Raw genomic sequence first — 6642 nt, forward strand, 5'->3', positions numbered from 1 at the left:
GGTACATGTGGGCACACTGGGTACATGTGTGTACACTGGGTACATGTATGTACCCTGGGTACATGTGTATACACTGGGTACATGTGAGTACACTGGATAATGTGTGTATACTGGGTACATGTGGGCACACTGGGTACATGTGTGTACACTGAGTACATGTGTGTACACTGGGTACATGTGTGTACACTGGGTACATGTGTGTACACTGGGTACATGTGTGTATACTGGGTACATGTGAGTACACTGGATAATGTGTGTACACTGGGTACATGTGGGCACACTGGGTACATGTGTGTACACTGGGTACATGTGGGCACACTGGGTACATGTGGGCACACTGGGAACATGTGGGCACACTGGGAACATGTGGGCACACTGGGCACATGTGGGCACACTGGGTACATGTATGTACACTGGGTACATGTGAGTACACTGGATACATGTATGTACACTGGGCACGTGTGTACACTGGGTACATGTGATATACACTGGGTATATGTGTGTACACTGGGTACATGTGGGTACACTGGGTACATGTAGGTACACTGGGTACATGTGGGTACACTGGATGCATGTATGTACACTGGGTACATGTAGGTACACTGGGTATATGCACTGTGTTTGTTGCTTGCCTCACTGCTACAACCAAACACCACCAGCAAACGCATCCAACAGACAAGGGTTTATTTTGGCTCACACTTTCAGGAACATGGAGGGGCAGGTATGGTGGCAGATGCAGGAGGATGGACTATGTCCACAGTCAGGGAGCAGAGAGCTACAAATTCTTCCCCACTCCCTTTCTGTTTGTTGTTGTTGTTGTTCAGTCGGGATCCCCAGATCCTGGGATGGCTTCACCTTCATTGAAGCTGGATCTTCGATCTCAATTAGAACTGTAATCTCTGAGGCGTGGATGATGTGTAGTATGTGGCATGTGCATTTGCATGCATATGCAGAACATCTTCTGTGTGAGTGGCATGTATATGTTGTTGTACATGGCAAGTGTATGATGTGTGTAGTATGTGTACAGTGTGGCATGTGTATGTATACAAGTATGTGATATGGTATGCATAACTTGTGTGATGATGGGTGTGCATGTGATATATATAAAATGTGTCTTCCTGCTTGACTTGTGTGTATCCACTTGTATGTGCATGTGTGTGCATGTGTTGTATGCATTGCACCCATGTATGTGTGTGTATGAGATGTGGAGGGTATGGTATATGATATGTGTATGTAGACTGCAATGGGTATGCACATGTGGCATGTAGAGTATTCTGGGGTAGTCCCTGATTGCCAAGCATACACCCATATAGCACATCCCACCTTACACACCATGAGCCACCCTTACTTAAGAGTGTATGTCTGTGTACCTGTGCCTTTTGAGCTTAGGCCAGCTTCTGAGGATCAGGGGGGTGGAGCTGGACTTTGAAGAGACAACAGAACTCCCTGAGCACAATGTGCCGGGTATCTGTCCCTGGCCACAGTGTGAAATCTATTTGCCCATTGTGATGGGTTCAATGGGAAATGTTCCCCTTAAAAGCATGTTTGCACACTTGGTTCCTCGTGACACTGTTTGGGGAGGTTATGGAACCCTCAGGGGCTGGAGCCTTGTTCGAGGAAGTAGGAGACTAGGAGTGAGCTATGAGGTCTTCAGCCTTGACTCACTTCCTGCTCTCTGTCTCTGCTTCCTGGGTGGCTGAAATGTGCTCAGCTAGCTTCCCCCTTCTGTTGCCATGCCTTCCCGACCACAACAGACTCTATCCCTCTGGAACTTAAAAAAAAAAAAGCCCCTTTTCTCCTCGAAGCTTTTGTGTGTGGTATTTTATCACAGCCACAGAAAAGTAACTAAAACACATGGACTCTTTGTAGCTGGCCTTTGCTTCTTTGTGGGTTCTTCTTTATCCCACCCTTTATCTCCCAGGTTTCATACTCTATCACTAGATAGGAGTGAAAGGAGAGAGGAGGGGAGGGAGAGAGAGAGGGGGGGGAGGGAGCTAAATTTATTTTCTTTTGTTTCTTCTTTGAGCACAGCTACTAAAAAACTACAACTAACCTCCATAAATGACCAACAACCACCAACCCCACCCATGGGGCCCTGGCATTTATATACCCTCTGAAAAGTTCCCAGAATTCCAGACATCACACAATCATAGAAACTATCTGCAGCTGGCAAAACCATGCCTCTGCTAGAGCACTAGGCAAATCACAGCTGCTGCTGTGGTCAGTCTGAGAAACAACCCCATATCCCCACAGCTGGGATTAAAATGAAAGCACTTATAATATTTCTGTGGTTTTAAAGGAACCAAAATCCCATAACTGTTATGACAACCATCAGGTGGGTACATCCCGGAGCCACAGTACTGTCTTCTCTGTGTGGAGTCTTATGAGGTCTACACAATATCTTCGCCAGAGGCCTCTCTGCCATCAGTGCTCCTGAGAATCTGTAGGCTTACATGTATGTGTAGAGTATGCAATATGAGCTTGGCCTGTTCTTGCCTCTCATGGGTCTCCAGAGTAAGTTCCTGGTGTGCAAGGACTCGGCTGAGCCAATCCTGAACAACCAATCTACAGACTGATCTGCAGTACAGAAGGCTCACAGATGCCCAGCTAGGATATTATAACCTAGATGACTCAGCATCATAAGGATATGGTGGCCAGTTGATACCTTAACAGAAGTCTGCAGCTGGACAGAATCTATACAAAGCTGTTCTTGTCTCTTGCCTTCCTTTGTATTTAACCCACAGCAATTTTCAAGGCAGGAAATCAGATCACATAAAACTGCCTTAAAGAGACAAATCAGAACTAAATAATGTATCAGATAAATGACGGCCCTGCTCCTCCATGGTTCCCAGCTGCATACTTTATGTTCTGCATATGAATGACCTGCACACACATGTGGACAGTTTGCAGGCACCTGATGAGGGCCAAAGTCTGGCATCAAACTGGGCTTGGCTGGCCTCTTCCCTTGCCTGCTGTTAGCAGGCAGTATGGCTTTTCTTGGGTTGATTAAGTTCGCTCCAGGCTCACACATTGTTTTATAGTTGCCTATAGTCCATGTTGGAGCTAGAAAACCACAGGTATAGAAATCCTAAGTGCTTGGAACCAGAAAACAAGCATCTCACACAGTCATTTCCCCTTCTTTCCCTCTACAGCCCCACAGCCTTGTGAAGGCGAGCATGCATCTACCAACTGGGCCATGCACCAGCCCCTGCATGGCTACACACCATCCACTGCATGGCTACACACCAGCCACTGCATGGCCAGACACCAGCCACTGCATGGCCACACACCAGCCACTGCATGGCCACACACCAGCCACTGCATGGCTACACACCAGCCACTGCATGGCCACACACCAGCCACTACATGGCCTTCAGAATTCCCTCAATTCACTTCCCTGTACTTTGATGTTCTCCCAGGACCCTAACCTATGATTGTCTTAGATACAAAGAGAGAACAGGAAGAATATGGCCATTTGGATAGAAACAGTCAAATCAATACTTTGAAATGGACTATGCCAAGATAAACCCATGGTGGAAGACTTAAAAGCTTATGTGGAATTTCTCTGGGTCCTAGGACTTGTAATCAACTTTGTGGAGATGAAGAAGTGGCTATGAGGGAGCCAGGGTGCCCTGGAAGACATGGCTTCCCACTGGCTGAAAGAGACTTCTTAGGACATATTTTCCCCCTTTTAATGTACTTCTCCAGCAACTTGACAGGTGGAGCTGCAACAAAGGTCTCAGGATGGCTACCACATCTACACTCATGGCTTGTAATAAGACAGACTTCTCTTGCTTACAGTTTTCTAGTCAGGTGAAACTGCTGCTGGATTGGAGGCTCCCTCCCAGGCATCTCGTTCATCAACATGGGCAGTTATCGGCTTGCTCATCACTCTAAACACAATGTGCAGGGGGTGATACAGATGGAGAGACATCACCTGAGGGTGAGTACCATGGTCCCTGTTGTCTCTGCACTACCAATAATGTCCCCTAGTTTCATTTGATATCACTGGGTGGGTAGCATTTAGAGCTGGTTCTGCCCCTATATAATATATTCTGAGAAGAAATATATATGCACTGTGCTCAGCAGATAGATAGATAGATAGATAGATAGATAGATAGATAGATAGATGTAGGTAGATAGATAGACAGATTTTTTACTAGAAGAAATGCTACAATACAATACAATACAATACAATACAATACAATACAATACAATTCAATACAATACAATACAATATAATACAATACAATACAATACAAACACTGTTATTCATACTAGTTTGGGGTAAAGGTCATTCTGCTAGTCAGCTGTGACCTAGAACCCGGGCTAGCTCTGTTTCCAAAGACAGGCGGCTTTCCCAGTCTGATTGCAAGAACAAAACGTCTGTGAAGATGGAAAGCTCACATAGCCAGCCTAGCCCACTGCCTTCTCTAAGATAGCATGTCTATGGTGGGCAGGGATTTTTTTGCCCTTCTCATGTTCACAACTGGGATTCCAATGTCTGTGAAAATTACCCTTAACTTCACAAGGTGGTTGTGTGTGTGTGTGTGTGTGTGTGTGTGTGTAACTGTGTCACCTCTGCAGTTCTCGAAGGATTGAAATAAATGTAAAGAACTTCTGTTTGTCCGTTGTTCTGTGATATCAAGCATCTTTTCTGGGCTGTTCTATGCTCTCTCCCTACCCATCATTTCTGTCTGTCACTTTGCTAAACTGTGAAGACTCTAGTGCTGATCCGGTGGCTTACAGTGGCTCCATGTGAAGATACTTCAGGCTGAGTAAGCGGTGCTGAGGTGCATGGCCCAGGACTGATGTTCCCATGTTTCAAGCAGTTTTTTTCCTGAATGAAAGCTCATGTAGGGAAGGAGACTCTGAGAATTATAATCACACAAAGTTAGAATCAAGGTATTGTGGTCCAGGCTCAGAGATGCCTTGGTAAAAAGCCTACGCATTCAGATCTTTTTTCTAGAACCATCCAGGAAGCCGGTACACTGCTGTGTATTAATCCATTTGTCTCTGGCTAAGGCACCTTGCTCTTTCTTGCCCTGTCTGCCTTCCCATGCTCACCCCAATCTAGAAGCTTCCCTCCACTGAGAGAGTGGGAGTACCTGTGGAGGTAAATTTCAGGAGTCACTTGGATTGGGTTAAGAAGTTTCACTAACACAGCTCTGGGTATGACTGTGTGGTGTTTACAGAGGGGTTTACCAATGACAAAGAACCATGAGGAACATGGCCACACCTTCCCATGGACTAGGGTCGAGAAGACAGGACACAGAGTGACCTGCCCCCAGACATTCTCAATGCCACACCTTCCCTACCATGATGGACTTTATCATCCAACCAGGAGCCAAAGTAAACCTTCTACCATCTGGGTGCCGGGGACTGAACCTGCTTGTCAGGTTCATCACTCCCATATCATGCTCTTTCTTTCATTTTAAAGATTTTTAAAAATATATGTTTATTTGTGTGCCTGCTTGAATTTATGTGCACCGCATGCACTCTGGAATCATGGGATCTGGAAGAAGACATCAGATCCCCGGGAAATGGGGTTCCAAGTGGTTGTGAGCCACCCAGTGTGGATGCTGGGAGCTGAACCTGGGTCTTCCCCCAGAGCAGGAAGTGCTCTCAAGCTCTTCATCGCTGCAGCATCTCTTCAGCCCCTCACATACTCTTTCTTATACGTGGCATTTCTAGAAGTGGACCTCCCAGGAGAACATGGCCGCTGGGACATCAAGCCAGTGAGGACTGGGAAGATGTTGGCCAAGGACAAAAATTGCTTAGGAAGACTAAGTTCAAGAACTAGATTGTATTGATGACTGTTGTTAATAACAGCATGCTGCATAATTTAAAACAATTGCAACAGTAGATCTCAAATGCTCTTACCGCAATAACGAAGCAAGCATCTGAGTCAGTGGACAAATTAATTAGCTTGATTAATCATTTCACAATGTGTACATACATCAAAACATCTCATTGTGGACTATAAATATATTTATAGTGAGCAATTAAACTTTAATGAAGCTTAAAAAATACACACAGAAACATTTCAAGTTAAGGACTACAACACCTCCTTCCTGCCTCCCTAAAGCACAGTGAGTCAGAGATGGGAATGAGATAAAAGCTGGAAAGGAAGGATGGGGATGTAGCTCACTGTAGAAAGCTTGTCTAGCAGGCACAGGGCCTGCATTCCATTCCCCAAACTTCAAAAACAGCAGACTTGGTGGAAGCATAGGCTCTCCTGGAGGGTTAGCACAGGGCACTCAGAAATGTACTCCCGTGCTCTAAGCCGGTTCCATCCCTCCCCACATATGAGTCTGAACCACTGAGTAACCCTGAGCATGAGACAGTATCCTGCTTCATGGAGTTGTTGTGACAACCAAAGGAAGGCACGGACAGAATGGCTAGAGTCCACATGAGCCCACGGTATGAGTAGGGGTGAAGACTGGCTTCTGTTGGCACTAATGTACAACCCTCTTTTGGTTCTGATGGGGCAATGGAGGCCGCATTGTCAGCTCTTCAAGGGGTGTCATACCTCTACCTCCTCTCTCTTTCCCCTCCAGAATGGAATGTGCTTGTCCCCATCTTGACTGTTTCAAGAGAGAGAGAGAGAGAGAGAGAGAGAGAGAGAGAGAGAGAGAGAGA

Source organism: Grammomys surdaster, unplaced genomic scaffold (genome assembly GCF_004785775.1).
Source record: "Grammomys surdaster isolate TR1022 unplaced genomic scaffold, NIH_TR_1.0 328, whole genome shotgun sequence".
NCBI lineage: Eukaryota > Metazoa > Chordata > Mammalia > Rodentia > Muridae > Grammomys > Grammomys surdaster.